At 37.0% G+C, this 19663-nt stretch overlaps 1 long non-coding RNA gene across 2 annotated transcripts in view; it reads left to right on the top strand.

Moving 5' to 3' along the window:
* LOC136561456 (uncharacterized) overlaps nucleotides 1–19663 on the top strand; it is a 152472-nt gene that overhangs the window by 72023 nt on the left and 60786 nt on the right. For both annotated transcript variants that reach the window (XR_010784347.1, XR_010784346.1), the window contains exon 2: nucleotides 7339–7446. This is a non-coding gene — a long non-coding RNA (uncharacterized lncRNA). The remainder of the gene's footprint in view (nucleotides 1–7338; nucleotides 7447–19663) is intronic.

Here is a 19663-nt window from a genome sequence, read left to right as displayed (position 1 = left end):
CACAGATAATCTTTAATGCAATGGATGTAATGTACAATAAGTATTTAGGAAAACTTTTAGTTGTTAGATAGCACAAATCACAGTTAATATTAAAACAGGAGAAAAATGGAAAACAGCATGAAATGTCTCAATATATTTTATTTTCAATGAAATAATAGACTATCACTTTACCAGTTCTAACATCAATGGAATCATTTGAAAGCTATCAACCTGTACATGTGCTGTAATAGATAGAAACCTACTTTTTCAAGTCATCTGGTTGTCAGTGGACTTAAGAAGGAAGCACTGTTTTTCATGTACATGTGGTCCTTGTAAAGCTGCTGGTTAGCAACAGTTTACAATTTAAAAACTGAAGCAATGAGCAGTATGTGGTAATGGAACACCAGAAACAGAAGGGAGAGGACAAGAGTCACTTGTGCTTGTTCAGAATATGATTTACCCAAGAAAACAATAATAATTTAACTCATTTCTTAAGCAGGGGAACAAATGGCTTGGGCAGCCACCTAATGCTGGGATCACTTCCTACAGCACAGTTTGTGAGTCAACTCTATATCTAGTTTTGTCCAAAAGCCTCCAAATTGAATATTTATTGAAATTACAGGTTTTAGAACAGCAGTGACTCAAACTTTTGATGTTCAAAAAAAGAATCTGTAATCCTGAATTGATTTGCAAGGAAATGTTATTATAATAAAAAATCCCTTTCTGAATTCCTCACTTTTCTTCTGCATTTCCACAATGAGGTCCTTCCAGAGTGGCAGGGAATATCCATGCCTGCAGTGGTCTCATCTCCTTTTGTCATGTCAGAGAAGGTATGGGAGCCTGGCTGTCTGTGGAAGGGCCGAGTCTTAATGCAGGCACCTTTTGTCTTAGAAGAATGTGATATCTAGTGCTTGGTCACTTGCTAACAATTGGAAAAGCAGAATCTGGCCTAACTTGTAATAATAGTTATTATTAAATTGCATGGTGGGCCTGAGTCTAATTTTACTCTTATTTTATAGAGCCATTGACTTTAATGGAATTGCTCCAAAATTCTCACTGGCATAACTGTGAGCAGAATTAGGCCCAATAACTGTCATGTAAAACAAAGTCATTCCATCTTGTAAACCATAAAGCAGGTTACATGGTAGTTAAGTGTGGGCCAAAAACATTAATCTTTCAGATGATGTGTTTAATGGCAGCCTTGGATGCTTGCAGTCAATTAAAATTTCCTGGCACATTTTCATAGGACAAGGAACGTTTGTTACTAATCATGTCCAAAAGAAATTCTAGCTGGTGTAATTGTATTTTACTTAGCAAAAATTGCCTTTGTGCTTATAGTTAGGTTGTTATTCTTCACTTTGTCTTTTAGAAAACGCACACAGTTGTGGAGTTACTTTGGTGCAGAGGATAGCTGTGCTATCACTCAGAAGCAGCATAAAGCAGAGTTTCTCTTACTCTGTGCTGTTGAACTGCAAAGTGTCTCTAAAGTCTAAAATTGTGAGGGGGAAAGGAAGTGTCATGATTGCTGTTTTAATATTTAGGGACAGAATCTCTGCTAATATAAATTACTGTAGTTGGGTTGAAACATCATTTAATTGATCTGCCTTTTATCTTTTAAAATAATGTACATTTTAATTGGCCATGCCCCTTTGGTTTTATTACTCCTACCTATAAAATACAATACTTTATGACACTTTGGTCTAAAAAAGATTAGAAAAGAACATATAAGCTATTACACTTTTTCTTGTTGTTTCTCCTTGTGTAAATCCTGAACTTGGTCTGAAGTGACTCTGAAACACTTCAGATCAGCTACCATACAGTAAAAATCCTTTGAAAATACCTCTATTTATGCCTGTTTCTTTGGACAACCAAATCTGCACTTTGCTGAACGCTCATGGAAGATAATGTGAATTTTCCCAGCCATTGGGAAAGTGGGGCAGTGTTACCATGCTAAGGAATTTATGCCAGATTGAGAAAATGCCCCATATGAGCTTCCAATGGATCCATGGGAGAGCAGTGTGTTCCTTGCATTCCCTGTGGGAAAGCCTGTCAAAACTGTGGATATGAGAGACCAGGAAAGAGTTTAAGGGAAAGAACAACAGCCAACTCCCAGAGCTGCAGAGTGGCTCAAGAAAATGTGGTGCTCTTCCTTTCAATGAGTTATATGTTATTTTTAAATACTTTTTACTTCACTCTCTTTCACAGTGGTATGTGCTGGGAGGGAGAAGCTGATCAGTTTTATGAGAATATGTTGGGAACATGAGTCAAAATGTTCCAGCAACCTCCAGATGCATCCACAGACAGAAATCTTCATTGCACTCTATTAACCAAAAACCCCTCAGAAACTGATATTGCTGGTACTAAAGTCTGGTGGTGTTCTCAAACATTCTGCACATGCTTATAGGCACTGGAAAAAGCCAAAGGAGGTGCATGTGAGGCAATACCTGAATATTTTAGTTAAATATATCAGGAAGCAAGAGTGCTTGTGACCAAGCCAGAAAATTGAATGCAAAGAGTGCTTTGGGCTTACCATCTACAGGTTTCCTAACTTGAAATATTTTATTTTAGGATTTCAGTTTCACAATACTATATACTTGGCTTCTCCTGCTCAAGTCCATAACAAATTATTTGCATGCTGTGCTGGGATTAAAAAAAAATAAAAATTGAGAAACAGCTCTGTTCGCTCTTTAGTTTGACTTCAATTTATTCTCAAACTCAGCCAACAAACACAGTCCTCCTACACTTGTAGAGCTTCTGGTTTTTCTTGGCCCATGCAGCCCTTTGTCCTCTGGCAAAATTTCACTGGAAACTTCATGCAAATACTGTTTGATCTTTACCAACTCATCTCAAGGAAGAGGACTCATGTTTTACCTTCTTTTCCTTCTCTCCATAGAGGAAAAGAGGAAGGTAGAAATTTTACATGAGGAAACAACTGTGTACAGGTCTAGTCTCAAGCACCTCAAGAATTCTTGGACAGCTGTGACTGTGCTCCATATGTTCTTCAGAGAGGTGTTACCAGTGACTGTCATAAGTGTAATGGGGTCTTACTCATCTTCTATCTGCATTTTCCATGCAGTTTATTCAAACTCTTACCCTCTCCAGAATGAGAGCACTCTGAAAACTTCCTCTTTATTAAGTTCAATTCATTGTCTTGTATGAATAAGAATCAGTGCACACCTGTATAGAAAAAACCCTAGGGGACTGTGGCACTTGGTTTTTGATCACTGCCACCCTTGCTGATCAAATTATGCTTATGTGAAATCAAATATTCTCTCACTCTTTGGAAATTTAAAACAAATTCTCCAGACTCTGACTCCAGAATGTTTCTGAGACTAAGGAATAGTGGAAATGAATGAAAACACAGAAATTTTAAAGGCTAAAAAGTAGGAAGGGTTGATGTAGAAACACCAGTGCCTCTGACATCAAGATTAGCCATGAGACTTGTCCTGCTGCTTCTGAGAGAGACACGCTCCACAACCACCTACCCAGCTTCTGCCTGGAGTCATAACTGTGGGAAGTAGAGTGCAGAGTTTGTTTGATGGCTTCCCTCTTTGCCTTCTTTCTTTTCCTCCTGCACCCTTTGACAACAAATTTCAATTGGCTGCAAGATTTTAGGTTACATTCTTCTGCCTGTGTCCAACTGATCCCAAAGTATCTGCTTTCATTTGCCTCCTCCCCAGCAGCCTTGTGGTCCCACTATTCTGACTTCTGCTCCTTGCTCATGATGAAGTTTTGAATAATACAGGTTAATTATCCCTTAATCAGAGGCTTCTGCATGTCTGGTCAACCTTTTTTTCCCCTGATATCAAGGTGGCAGAGCTATTAAACAGCACTGTCCAAGAAGAGAAGAGGAATAGTTTGGAACAGCTGCGGAATTTGTTAATAGGAGAATGAAACAGTGAAGAGTTTGTGCTGAAAGGGGTTGTGGAAATTTAGCAGTTTACCTACAAAGAAACAACATAAAAAATGGTTTATATATCTTTATCAGTGAAATCAGGATGCTGTCATGGATTACATTTTCTAAAATATGAGACAATTGTACAATACAGGAACATTCAAAAACCTACGAAAATTACTAATACAAATTAATAAATAAACAGTGAGTTCTAATTGCCAGCTCTATTCTGAATTCATCTTTTTTTAAGGCTTAGAAGGGTCTGACTCAGACACAAACTCCTCCTGTTAGTAATTCAAGCAGTTTTTAATAGTGCAAACTGAGTTCTTTTAAAAGATTGTTTTAAAGTTCTCTTTGATTTCAGATATCTTCAAATATCACACTAGATATGTATCCCAGATATCTGAGCTGTGTGGGAAATGGGTATGCTCTAACTTACACAATGTTTTGGAAAGGCAACCTGAAACAGGAGATTTTTAGATATTACAGTGGCAACCAAAGGAGTGTGGGGAGCCAGCCAGGCAGAAGTACTCTTTAGTTCAGTGGCTGAGCTTAAAATGAAAAACTGTCAATTTTCTGTTTTAGCGGGGCAAAAAAGTTATTTGCTTTTTGTTGACCTACCATGGGGAAATGGTTAAAGAAAAAGAAACAAAACCAGCAACCAAATTAAAAAAACCAAGCTTGCTATCCAACATGCATTTTCAGATAAAATGCATTTCTCTTTAGACATCTTGGCAAAACAGGAGATGTTCCTAGAAGTATTTTATTCACCAAAGTTGTCTTTTTCTTAAAATATTTTTTCAAGCAAACTAATATGGCAGTTTGGATAGATTTAGATTGGTGCACCTTTTATATTTTTCAGTTTTAAGAAATAATCAGATCCTTACTTCTACTTCTGAAATGTGGGAGAGAATGGTATAATTCTGGGCTTGGGCAATCCAATCCACAGAAGGACATCAAGCATAGTTTGGTCCTTTTATAAATAAGTTATTTGCTCTTCTTGTATCATTGCTGATTCTTTTGGGCTATTAACAAGCTTTTAAAAACTATTAAAGCCTCTCCACTCTGTCTTCAAAACTTCCTCAAAACTGCATCTTTGATTTATGTGGTCAGCATTTACTCCCTAAGGTCTTATTGACCTTGGCAGTGTTAGAAATCATATTTTCACATGCATGAATTACCCCTGACTAATTTCTCTGGTACAGTTTGAACATAAATAACCTTCCTTTGGCAGTTGCATTTTTTACTTTTCATTTGTTTATTTTTAAGAAACATGGTGTGAATGCATGTATGGAATATACTGGAAAGTTTGGTTAAGAATGTGCATTATTGTTCTCCTTAAATGTCTTAATGCTAGATGGAAGGATTATTTTTTTTTAGTCCTTTTTTTTTAAATTTCCCTTTCAGATTCATACCATTTACAGTGACTTTTGATGTTCTCTCCCCATTTCACTCTTCTAAGAACAGAGTGAAATGAATTTTCTCCTTGTAACATGGGAGACACATACGCTATAATAGCCCTCCCTATTTGATTAGCAAATGTAAAAAAAGTAAAGGTTCAGAAAGATTTAGGATTCAAAAGATTTAGATTTCAAATTTGTGAAATTTGACTTCCAGTAGAAAGTCTGCTAGGACTGCAGACGCACTGCAAGTGATTACAGCAGACAGCAGCCCAGGAGAGAAATCCAAGAACAGAATTTCACTCTCAATACCTGAGTATCAAGAAAACATCTTATGCTGTGTAACTGAGTGGTTTCCAGACTGGGAGCTTGGAATTTGTGCACTACACACTTTTCCCACATTTGTTTTAGATGTAGGATGTGGCCTGGCAAGACAAGCAGCTTACATCCATAGAGAAGATGAAAAAAATGTTGGAAAGTAAAATTCCTCAGTCCAAATTCAAGCTCTACAGCTGAGCCATTTAGCCCTGGTGTGTAAAAAAAAGCACTGTATTGGAGAATGTGTTAACTGCCATGGCACTGTAAAACTCCAGGGATATGGGTGCTTTCTGAAATATTTAACAGTTCTAGCAGAAAGCAGGTAACCCTTTAATTCACTTCATCAAGGTAAACCTTATGTAACTGTAAGCAAAAAGAGGGTGGTAAGGTGAATTTCACAGCCGATAGTTATTATTGACTCATTCAGCTTTTAGAACCTGTGCTCTTTACTGGCCTGTTAGAAGTGAGATGAATAATTTGCTGGGTCTCTGATACAATGTTTGCAGCTATCTGTAGATACAGTGAATATATCCTTAGTGATACAGCTACAGAAAACATGGGTGAATGCACTACAAGATTGTCACAGTTCATAGAGCTAGCTGAGGTACAACTCTGTTATGTGTTTTATACACATAATTGTGGAGTAAGAATAGAATGTTTCCTTCTCACTTGCAGACATATATTTTAACTTCCCTTTACAATGTTCTCACCAGAAATTTTCCTAACGTTTGGCCAAAATTTTTTTGACAGCAGTATGAGTTCCATTGTCTAATTATTGGATTGTGTTTGAGATGGAAACAATACCTTCACTTTCTGACAGCATTTTCAGGAAATGTGGCACCAGTCCCAGCAGTACCTCGTGCTCTGTGGCAGGGACTGGCAAAGGATGCACCTTCCATCCCTCTAGTGCTGCCTGCAGGGGCTCTGGGAGTGCTGCCTGCACCCTTGGGAGCAGCACCTGGCCCTTGGTGGCTCTGCTGACTGAAGGACAAAGTCACCAGAGCAATCTCCTCATTCTCAGTGTGACTGGCACCTGTGCAACACTGAAATTCTTCAAAGGGGCCCAGAAGCAATACTTAATATCAATGACCTGAGTATTTCAAGCAGAAAAGATCCATTAACTGTGAGCCCTGTTCAGCTTTCATATGAGGAATCCTCTTTCCCCATTCAAGATTTTTTTACACAGTGTTGATGCCTTTTACCCAAATGTTATCCTGTGGACTTTCTTTTGTATTCCTAACTATTATTCCTGCTGATAATATTTCAGATCTTTTACTTTGTAAAAACGAAAAAGAAAACAAGCCTTTTCTGTGACAATCCAATATAAAGAATAATCTAACAATGGGAGCCTGGAGGCAAAAGTCCCCTTGTGTTAATATGCTTGTTACAGAAATACAACTTTCTACGAAGATTGAAGCCCCAGTTTATGGGATTGGAATCTTCAGCCTAAGATAAAATGTTCAGCCTAAGAAACCACTGTTTTACTGTGATTTTCGCTGCTGGGGCTGTACACTAAGTACATTGGTTATGTGTTCTTTAAAGGCCTTATCTTTACCTGCCATATTATAAGTTATCTCCTGTTTGTTATCTATGTTGAAGATTGCTGGAAACTCTTGAGAGCTTCTTGTATTGCCTGTGAAGTGCTGTCAGTGTGGCACACGTTTTTTTCTTTTCAGAAAAGCCATAGGACAATAGCAAGCTGGTAGTGGATAATTTTCTAATTATGTGGTTTGTTCCCCATTTCAGAGGCTCACTGGCAGTTTCAGAGTTACAAGAGGATAAATGATGCTGATCTTTCCCCACACAATGACACCTTTAAGAGAGAAAGTTACAGTCAAAACTACATGCATTCAGGTAAGGATCCTATGTAAACTTCTATTTATAAAACTCTGATAGAACGAATGCTGTATGGAACACTGGTGTCAGGGTGAGTTCTGTAGCTGAACACTTGGAGTGATACTGTTCTTCATTTCTGTGCTCTGTCTGAGTATTCTTAACATGCATATCCTCCTAGCCCAGATAAGCACACAGAAGGATCGTCACACTTTTTTACAGGTGGGAATTTAAGTCATTGCCTCAAGCTACGTAGGAATCTGAAGATTTAAGGGACTTCCCTTTCCCATTCCATGCTCTAAATTACAGAAGCAGCTTTCCTCCTTCATTTTTTGTAGCTATCCAAAATCATCCACAAAAATAATTTACTCGATTTCTCAGTGAAATAGAATTCATAGATATACACAAAAAGGACATTTGACAATCTTTCTACAGTTACACCTAATTACTCAGGCTCTTGAATATGCATTGCAAAAGTGCTCAGCTTTAATTGCCTTACTTCTTGTTGTTTGATTAATTTGTATTGTTGTAGCATTGATGTTTTCATTCTACTTGAAATAATTGAACAACAAAACCTTAAAATTCTTTGCATGTGGTGCTTGTAAATTCACATCTAAAACCCCCTGAATATAATGTTCCCAAGCCACCTAAAGATGAGCAACCCACACATGCCAGTGCAAACATCATTCCATTGTAGTGTTTATCACAATAAAATATTGGGGTTTTCCACTGAGCTATGTGCTCTGAGCAAGATGCAGGAGAACCTGGGGCTGTATGTGATCAAAAGCTTCACACAATCTGACTGGGTCAATGAGATTTTTCCAGGCAATTTAGACAATTTTCTGTGGGTAGACAAAATATCTGGATTTCTCCTTAGTGTTTATCAAGGTAAGCTTCACAAAGTGTTTCAGAAATCCCTTCCTTCCTTTCTCTCCTTCCTTCCTCCCCTCCTTCCCCTAATTTAGGACTGATGAACACTTCCATACATCTTTCTTAAGGTCAGCATGGTCACAACCACTTCTCTAGTGTTTAGAATGGCATTAGCTGAATCCCACGTAGTCTTTGCTACACTAACTCCTCCCAGAGTGGAAATGCAGGATACTCAGGATGGTTGCCAGCCCTGTCTGCAAACAGCATAGCAAAAGTTTTTCCAGCTGATGAAGGCAAGGTGCTACAATTAAGCCTCACAGCACAACAGACACTGCTGAAATGAATTTCACTTCTTAGACTCTTCTAGAAGTTCACCATCACAGGTCCTCATTAATCCCTCTTTACACTCCTGAAGTGTAGCTTGGATTTAGAACGTTCTAATGTTACACTTTTCCACGCTCCTGTGTTTCAGTAGTTTTTTGAGGATCTTTTGGCCAGATTTTTTTTTTTTAAAGTACTTGGCATTTTGGCACAGGGCTATTAGATATAGTGAGGTTTGAAGTACAGCTCAGAAGGCACACCATGTTTGCAGGCCTGGTTTGTGCAGTGCATCAGTTATTTGTGCATCTGAAGTGAAGCAGTATTGTGAGCGGAGGTTTTGTGGGACGTGAGGCTACATCACACCATATCTTCCCATCCTACTTGAATAGTAGTTTTTTAGTTTTGATGTTTAGGTTGCAAAGTTTCTGAGCCTGAGTTCCATTCAGACTGTGCTGTGATGCTACTGGATTTAGTAACATGAATGCAACTGAAAAGAAACAAATAGGGCTTCATTTGTTGGTAGTGGAGAAATCTGCTTAATCTTAGAGTCAGTGCCTGTATGGTTCATATGAGAAAAGGGAAACAGGTAAATTCTTTATGGTATCCATGAAAACTGAAAGTGGATTGCTGGAGGCCAAACTTCTATTCTTAATTTTGTCACTATTATATTGTAGATGAAATTAGAGGAATAAATTAAGGTGTAATAGTGATGACTGAAATTACTAAAGGGACTATTTTGAAATTTTTATTTATACTTCCAAATAAAATCAGAGAATAAGTGTTTAGGGGCTAATGTTCATTTATTCAATATGTCCATATGCTGATAGATGATGATGCATTTAATAAAAGATGGCAAAATTCTGACAGCTGGAATGTTTGTGAGGAAAGGGACAGGTTAAGGTTTGCTCTTGTGGCTTTAATACTGTCATTCTTTCATCTTGAACTATTTAATTTGGAAGCACTATGTTCTTCAAATGAGATAAGAATTTAGTATGCTGTGCATCTTCTCCTAATACATCTGCTGTCTAAAAAAGCAAGGTGGAAAAAAGCAACAAATAAACCCAAGGAAATTGTATCAGCAGCACTTAGTTTTACATCCCATTTAGTGCAAAGACAAAGCAAATCAGCCCATAACAGAAATAACCCAAAAGAAAATGAATGGATCTAGAGAAATGGCCTATCTAAAGCACTAAGTGGGATATAAATAAGAATTTCACTAGTTTCATAGGAGGATCCTAGAAACAGTCCTTTCCCAAGGTAAAACTTAAGTTATTAGGTATATTTCCCATTAATAGATGATATCCAAAACTGAGAACCCAAGTACTGGAAAGCTGGATAATGGTGACAGTGTAGATCACTATTCTGTATTGTAAATAATACATTATAAGGTCATTATTTCTTCATTTTTATCACCCTTCTCTGTGGTCAAATTCTTCCTTGAAGATCCTTTGGAAAAGAAAAAAATTGTAGTTTCTTCTATCTTGAGTCATTTGGCTGCAATAAGTTTTAACCTTATAAAGCAAAATAATGATAAAAATATAACCTATCTCAGCAGAATCAGAAGACTAACAGGGAATTCACTGCATGCCATACAGAACCTAAAGCAGGTTTCCTTGTTTGCAGCCATCACTTAGAGCATACCCAGCTCAGTGGATCTTGCAGTGTACAAGGTATAATCTGGGCATTTCACCCACAGCTTCTGGAAGGAGCTCCTCTTTGGGAAATGAACTCGCACATGAGCAGCCACACTGGCAGAAGTGTGCTGGAAGTGGCACCAGTAATTCGTGAAGGTTTTGAAGATGACCTTTTCAAGAGGCAAATTTCTCCCATTCTCATGTCCCCTCAGTGCAGTGTTTTCAGCTAAATCAGGTTTGGTGCTCTCCTTCACAGGTTTGCCCCAGCCTCCTTGACTTTCAGAGCCATTCAGTTCTGTAAAAGTGCCTTGCTACATTATGCCAAGACAAATACCAGCAGAACTGTATCCATGCTAGGAAATTGCACCAGTGTAACTATAAACTGAGATAGTTAAATCAGCACTGTGTGTAGACATAAGTACTTTGCTGGATTTTAGTCAAAACACTTTAAAAGTAATGTTAAATTTTGGTTTTGTGCCAGCTGTGGGCCAAACTGAACCACCTGTATTCATATACTATGCTCAGCCATTAGTACACTTCAAGTACATTCAAAGTTTAAGACAAGACAAAGTCCCACTGAAGTAATTTAAAACTTAAGGATATGCATCTGCTTAACCTCTTTCCTGACTCAGGAGGGACTTAAGCATGTACTTAGACTTACACACTAACATTTTCTGCTGAATAAGTACCTTTATTTTTTAAAATGGCAATCATGAAATTCTAATTTTGAAGGTAATAGGAAAATTCCTAGATTCATTCAGCCAAAGATAATTGCTGTTTGGAGAGCTTTACATGCTCACAGTAAGAAAAGTACGTTTATCCAAGGAAGAAAATACCTCTTTAAATGAGTACAACCTACAAAGCAATATTATTTTTATTAACATGTATGCTGTAATGCTAAAGGCTGGTATATGTTTGACTCAACCCAATAATCACACAATGTAAATGATACTCAAACAAGAGCTTGAATTACTCTTTGCACTGCAAAGATTAATTAACCAGAAGGTTATTTCACACCATTCTTCAGGGCAAAACATATCATTTGCTCTAAGGCTACAGCCTCTTTGCTTTGCTAGAGTACTTTAAAAGAGTTTTGAAATTTCGTTTTTGAGGAGCAAGGCAATAAATTATTCCCCAGGACATGTTAGGTAGTACAAATTCCGCCAGTAGAGCATCTTCAAAAGTTATGAACTACACAGCTGACTCTTGCTGGGCCATAGGCCCTCCCAGGATTATCCATTTCAGTTAATTCCACTGGAGCAGAATTTCAGATATGTACACTCACATGAGCTTCACTGGCCAGAAAGATTACTGGTCCTCTCCCAAATGTGAGACATTTCCATCCAGTGCCACGCCCTCAGGAATATTTCTTCTTCCTCTCATGTTTTGTGTTTGGATGATTCTGTTTGAGATGATAATTAGGCCTGTGGAATCTGGTTTATGACATACCATTAAACACTTTTTTGTTCTTTCCATATGATGCACTGATATCTTTTCTGTGCTAAAAGGGTATCCAACAGCCTGCAGAAGAGAGGGCTTTATGAAATCAGCTTCTTATCAAATAATTAGATTTCATGGTCCAAGCTCTTTGGTAGGCTCTTGGGAGTAATATTTGTGTGGTACCAAAGGAATTCACATTGCTGTGTTTTCATCTCTGTTGTCTGGATGCCTCAAAACTGGCTTTTTAGGAGTGCTGGAATTTCATTCAAGCTGCAGCATGTGCTTACACAGATCACTGTGAGATTTTTCCCTTTCTATACAAAAGGCAAAACAACTTTTCAATTTTTATTTTTCCTTTCCCACAGCTCTGTTCTTCACTGAAAACATGATAATTCATTTGAGCAATGAACAACATGGCATTTTTACATTAATCCTTAATGTTATTGAAATGTTTAAACCTGCATATTTTTCACTGTCTCATACACCATTCTAATTTCTTTTACTCTGTTAAATTCAGACGTAATTTAGGATGGAAAAATACATTTTAGAATTACACCTGCAGCATGTAGTATAGTATGACTTTTTCAAGGCATGACAGTGATGTTTCTACAATCTATACATATTGATTTAGGCTGATAATAAACAATTTGATTAGGCTCTATCTATAGGCTGTCATTTCAATCACTGTCACTGTTCCAATAGAGTGGAAGGCAGATAGCAGACACATATGGCAAGATTTCTCAAAATAAAAACTCTGGCCTGATTAGAGCCCTAGGTTCAGTGAATTGGACAAGACAGCTCAGCTGCCAGGTTATTAACTCCCTCAGAAAATACTCTGCCTTTTCCCCGGGGCCAGCCTGAATATTCTGATCTGGATCGATAAGCAATCTCCGGTGTGTACAAAATGCCAGCTAGAATCATTTGTCTCAGTGCAGTCTCCTTACAAAGGATAAAACACCTGCAGTATATGGCCTTCTCTCCCTCCTCCCCCACCTTCCCCCTTTTAACTAATGACCCACAAAGAGGGAAGAAGTAACTGAATCTGTTCCATCATCAGGAAGGCTCTCTCAGGTTTGTTTTAATGATCACAATGGCTACCTTTCAATCTTACAAAAATTATATCAGTCATGGTTTCCCTGTGGCATGTTTATGTAAGTAATGTGAACCACAATGTAATGACAAGTGTACAGATGTCATTGTAAGAGGGCCCTTGGCAAGAAGATATCTCAGAATGTCAGAATTTTAATAAACCCTGGGCTGCTGGTAGGGTTCTCTTTGGTGGTTGTCTTTTATATTTGTAATGTGTGCTGTGATCTCCTGCTTGGGCCTGAGATTTTTCAAGAGTGTTTAGTAACAAAGGATATTTCACAATTGATTAGAGCAGAGTCATTCTTTTCCAGAGTGGTGGTGTTTTCCCAATCCATTACATATCTGTGGTTTTGTTTGTAGCAGTGCTGGATTGTAGCCATATAACTTGTACTTTCCTTAGATGCCAAAAAGGAGTTTTTATCAGTGAATTCAGAGCCTTTCAAAGCTTTTGGACGTTTTTGCCAGATGTTGACCTATTAATAAGCCCCCCTTGACTCAAATAAAAATCAAAATCAAAGTTTGAGAAAACCCACAAACCTCCAAGTTTCTCCCCTTCACTGGTTATTTATTACACCTGGAGTCACAGGACAGAACCCCCTATTGCACAACGAGTCTGTAGCTTCACATGTCCCCTGCTGTTGAGAAACAAAAGCTGAATATCCTCAGCAATCTACATAGAATTTACTGAGCAAGTAACAGGTATAACACTGAATAGTAACACTGAATAGTAACACTGAATACCTGTTTCTGGGTATGGATTAAGTCTTTTGGGAACAGAGGCAAGTTTTGACTTATTTTTCAAGGCTGTAGACCTAGCTCCTCATCCAGCTGTTAATGACAGCAGCTTTCTGACCTCAGTTTAGGTAACTGTTCACATCTGTATGCCTATAAGATTTACCTTGAGTTCATGTAAACTGAAGATCCATGCCTAGTTAAAAAATTTAATGTGTTTTATGTCATGTTTGCTTATGACAAATTATATAAAAGCATTTTATGTTTGTACTGCCATCACTTGGAAAAGGAAGGTTTGCATTTACTCTCTGTTCTTTACTGCATGAGGTGCCTTGCCCTCATAATGTCAAGAAATTAGAATATTGCCTTCCAGATAGCTCCCTTCATATTTGCTAGCCAAAACTTCTGGAACTAAAGATGCTTTTAAAAAAGAACAATGTAAGGAACAACTTTAGTGAATTGATTTCCCAGTGTAGAAAGCACATTTCCTATCAAGACACTTATTAGAATGTTTATCTCAGAGAAAATGCACACAGTTTATATGAAAAGCTGATGTTATGTTAATTCCCATTATTATATACAGATGATATTGAGGAAGATGGAAGAAAGTGCCTTTAAACCAAAGCTGATGACATGTTTTTTCTTGTTTGCTACAGTTTTATTGTAGTGAAATATGTTCATTTTAGCAGTGGAAAACTGCCCTAAATAGACAGCATAAGAGCAATAAGATGTCACATTGCAGAGCACAATTTAAAAATGATGTGCTCTAGAAGTAAGGCTTTTAGACATTTTGGTTTATGTATTAAAACTTCCCACAAATTTGATTGAGAATGAGCCTTTGATGGATATTTGCTGCAGTTATGCTGCATTAGACTCGATTTATCCACCACCTCTCATTGTTGCTATTGATTGATTTTTAAATTAGATGAAGGCAATCAGTAAATACCACCCAATCAAGTCCTAAAAACATACAGGAGATTAGACAATTTAGGGTAATCAATGAAAATATTCTGTGATTTGCTACCACTCAATTTTGACCATAAATTATGACCATAACTTGCAAGTTAGTAAGCCATAAAACAAGTGGATGTGACAAGAAAAACTACAAGAAATGAATTAAGGAGATGAAGAGGAACCACTAGTGTTATCATTTAATGAGACAAAATTACTCTTTATACATATCTGGCATTTCTAGTTGAGTCTTGCCAACAGTATTGGAGTACAAGAGCACTAACACTTCTCTTATTTTTCTAGGGTTTTGGTTTTGGGGATTTTTTTGCAATATAAAAACTGTTCTTTTGTGTTACAAATCAGTTTGAACAATAACTAATCTACCTAATTTTGTTGCAGCAAATAAATTAATGTAATTTTAGGTTTAAAGCTTGCTGCTTGCTAAAACCCCCCACCTTCATCTCAGGCACTTGCAAAGACTAATTTTAAAGTCACACTTCTACATGGTGTTATATTCTACAAACTTTAAAATGTAGCAAAAATTTAATGGTATTTTAGACCAACACTTTGAAGAAACTGTGCTCATACACTTTCTCTGTGATACATGTCACCCATTTTTATATTCTCACAACAGTCTCACTAGGAACTAATTCACCTATCTTAAAAAAATCTGTTTTAAAAGTTATTTACTAGTTGTAAATAGGTGTCCATGTTTTTTCTATTTATGAACTTCACTATCTATTTGTAATTTCTAGGCAGTATCTGGTATTAACAGTTATAGGCTATATTGGTATGAATTGGTGAAATAAAGCAAAAATTTATCATAGATCTCCTCCCTTAAAAAAGTAGTACAGGTCTGATACAGCTGTGCAGCATGGGAAAATCTTCCTGGTTAATGCCTTTATGATCCTCTTTAGCATAAGGAACATTTGGAAAAGGAGACCAGAGTAATTTTTGGGAGTGTTGGTCATAAAAAAGGATGAAATTGAGATACTTTTGACAAGAGGAAAATTCATGTGCCTTTTTCTACATTAAACAGAAATCTCAGAGATCTGAAGACTGCTCAGGACACCTTGAGTGGTGATGAGATTGTAACAGAGGACAGAAGGACAGAGCACTCTCATGCACTCACACCCACTAAAATACTAAAGTGATTTTGTAGACCTGCATGGTAGAGCAAGTCTTTTGAGAGCAGACAAATATAAAATGCACAGGTGAAATAAATATTGAAAATATTTGGATTTATAACTACTGTGATTTAATTAATTCCCAGTAAAGAAAAATTTTATGTTGCAGCAGAGAAAGCAAAACCCCCAGAGTCAGAAGAAAGCATTAGTGGCATTGCAAACAAAGGATTAGTCAGCAAATACAGCAAATACTGTATCAGCAGGTGTGTGAGATAATCCAGAATTAGAACTTTGCAAGAATATCATGCAGAAATTCCAAATTCTTGCCGTAGTTGACAAACATATGGCACTACTCACTAGCAAAAAAAAAAAAAAAGGCAGTTGTTCTTAGGTGGTTCCTTTTTTAAAAGACATTTCCTTTAGCATAGGGTTTGAGAATCAGGATTTTCTTTATTGTGCATGTCTGTGGTGAAGTGTAACAGAATAAGTCCATGTAAATGCTGGGCCCTTTACAAAAACATGTTTCTCTCTGTTGAAAACACTCCCCACCTGAATTCTGAATTTAACATTAGAAAATGTCCAAGTCTGGTCTTTCACATTTTCTGTGTTGTTAATTACATCTAAGGCAATCCAGTTTGAAGGACTATGTGAATCCCTAATATAATACAACAGCTATCCCAGCTTAATTAATAGTCCTTTTAAAAATATCATTGAAATCGACTTTTCTTTAACTCCTGCATTTTATCAGTTTCTATGTGTTCATAAGGTTTTAAGAAATAAGTAAATTCTGTTCTAATAATACCTTTTCTTCCTTCCACGTAATTTTGGTACTAGAGGAAGCTTCTGTGTCTTTCATCATTGGCATAATTTCTAAGTATGTACAATAAGACTGGAAGACACATAGCTCTCAATGATAATATTCCTCCCTCTGCAGGTAACATTATTTCTGAAATCTGAGATTTTAGTTTAATTTGAAATCCCTTTTGAAAATACATTTCCAGCTCATTTCTAAAAGATTCTGCATGTGATTGAACCTGTGGTAGAAATTTGCAAGATACAGTTAAATTGTGAAGGCAGGAAATGAAACAGCTCAGAATCTGAACGAAGTCTGGAGCATTTGCATTCCTATATTTAAATATTTGCCTGAATTACATGTGAGCTATAACTTTTCACTCACTGGATTTTTTTGCACTCTCTGTAAGTAATAGTGCTAAGACAAATCAATGTTTATATTATTGCAATATATGTCCATGATTGTGTGAGTTAAAAAACATACAAAACCCCAGTAATCTCTAGTAAATGAGGACAGGAGAGGGAGAGAAAAAAGAAAACCTCTGACTTAAAACAAAGACAGGGACCTACTTGCAGTCCCTGATGGACTGATGCAATACAATGAAGCTGGTGTATTCAATATAACTTTTAGAATAATTGCCTGGGAGGTAACCAGAAGAAGTACATTTTCCTTTATCATGGTACATAAATAAAAGGGCAGACTAATTAATCATATAGCTTACTAAAAGTGCTTTTTATTTTGCCATTTAGTATGCCAGAAAGATCATTTTCTTTAATGTATATACCCAGTATTAACATGATTTAATCCATCATGTTCTGTATTATGAAATTACTTTGTTTTACTCCCTGATCCAGCTGAAGATCATTAACCCACACTATTTTCTAAGTCATACATCATTTGAGTGTATTACCTCATATAGCAAAAAAGCTACTTCCCTCGCTTATACACTCCAACTAAGAAATCATTTTTTCTGGATGTTGCTGACAAGAGGAGCTGTTTTCATTAGAAAGCAGATGGTTCACTATTTCGATTCTCTTTTACCTTCACATTTGCTCCAGCTCAGAGTTCTTTGCTGCCAGTTACCTCATTACCTCTCACAACATCCACATCCTACATCCCCGACCCATCCATAAAATGTCCTAAACAAGCAAGGGCTTTGCCTTCCCCCAACACCTTTTTCTACTCTGCCTCCTCACCTGTTGTAAGTCAGGCTTCAAAAAAGCAGTGAAAGAGAATCCAATCATCTGAGTAGGTTAAACTCCCACAGTTCTGCAGGTGTTTGCTAGCTCAGAGTGCCAAAGGCGTAATTTACACATTCAGTTTCTGAGCATGGACGTGAAGTCACACTGCTGATGAATTTGCCTCACAGAGCTTTTTAAGGCAGAATCTGATCTTCTATAATTTTGTGTAGTTTGCAGTTTGATAGTGATATTTTCAATGCTATATTCTCTGAGCCTGTAGGATGCACATTTTACTTGGGCTGCCCTGGGTGCCCTGGTAAGTGTCAATAAATAGTGATCTGCAAGGTAAATGAAAGGTGTGCATAACACAGTAATGGAACTTTTTGATTCAGAATGAAGACTGAATAGTTCCTGGAGAGATGTCTCAGTATTTTTAGAATAAAAAATTATAAATTATGTTTTAAAATAGAACACTTAACACTTGTTAAGTCTCAGGCTGGTTTTAGTTATCTCTAAGCATTTGCCTTGAAAAGTAGAATTTTGTTCTCATTAGGCAAGGAGAGCAAATGCTTCCCTTGCTTCTGCAGAAAGCCTCTTACTAGAAATTAAATCCTTAGAGGTAACCCATCAGTACATTCCTTCAGCTCCTCTACACCATGTTTTGGTTTTGATCATTCTATATAAGGATAATGATCAAACAATGTAGTAATAAATTCTTCCTGCTTTGTGTAGTTTTTTCTGCTTTCTACGATATCTATCACAAACTCCTTTTTTATTACAGCTTCGTGAAGTTTTCAGGGGGAGGGTTTCACTATTTTTTTTTTGCACATACTTCATGACTCATGTCAAATTTACCTTTTATTATTACCTCTTACATTTGCCATGTGTAAAGATGTTACCTTTTTTATGCACGCTGAAAACTAATACAGAGCTTGACAGAAATAAGAGGGTATTGGGAGGGGTATTTGATTTTGTTAATTTGAAGGACAGCATGTTCAGTAATCTTAAAGTGGTGGGATTTATTTTAAACAGTGATCTTTGTAGTTTTTAATGAAATTGAAGGAAGAATAAACGCATGTAGTGAATGTGTTGACAAAATTCAAAGAAAAGATCACAGATTTGGAATTGTTCCAAACATATATGAACACGAAGGACAGTGTTTAGTTATACTTTAATAAACCACTTTACAAAGCATTCTGAATGAACAGGGGGAAAAGATAAATCTACAGTATTAAGCAAAGCCAAAGCTGGAGGTTAGCCTGCAGTTAATAACCATGCTCTGTTATACTATTTTTATGATGACACAATATTTAAGCTACTGAACTTGGCACCACAAACAGCCATGCATGTTGTACAGAGTGAAGAATATGCAATTGGTTGAGCTTGATTTCTGTCTGTTTTTAGCATCCATTCTGGATTCTCTCTGCTGAATGCAGCCTCGGCATGAGGCTGGTTTATCCACCCTGAATTAACCTCACAGCCATAACTCAGCTGCAAATAAAATAGAGCAGAAATAGGAGGTGCAGGTGCTGCTGCTGGCACATCATGAGCCAGAAACTGAAAAAGGTAAGGCATAGAGATTATCCTCTGCAGGAGGAGCTGGATGCAGCTGCCACTGGGGCTTTAAAGGCAATGCCTTTACACAGGGGAGTCTTTGTTGCAGAACTTTAAGCACCTCTCATTGGTGTGGACAACATTGCCAAAGTGATGAGAAAAGAGAAAACTGCACAGGCTTCTGCAGAGAGTGGGTTATCCCACACTGAAGTATGTGCAGTGTCAGAATTTACTCCAGTAAACAGAGAAAGGATGGACTTTTTGCTTTGTTCCTCTGAGTGCTCCCCAGAATGATATTTAGCATTGATGTCACCCAAGCCAATTTTTTTTTCTGCTCAAGAAAGCATTTGAAACTACCAAATTGTGTTGATGAAAGTAATTATCAAAACTGAAAAAGGATATAACAACAAAAAAGTAATACTGTGAACTGTTGGTATGAAACTTTGTTTTTCATATAAATAAGTTAGTGGCTTTTACTTTAACAGTGTGAACTTACTTAATATACACAAAAGTTTATTTTCTAGCCTTTATTTTGTCCCTACGTTA

Source organism: Molothrus aeneus, chromosome 11, assembly GCF_037042795.1.
Source record: "Molothrus aeneus isolate 106 chromosome 11, BPBGC_Maene_1.0, whole genome shotgun sequence".
Taxonomy (NCBI): Eukaryota; Metazoa; Chordata; class Aves; order Passeriformes; family Icteridae; genus Molothrus; species Molothrus aeneus.
Note: the sequence above shows the minus strand (reverse complement) of the source record. Positions and strands in the feature narration are given on the sequence as shown.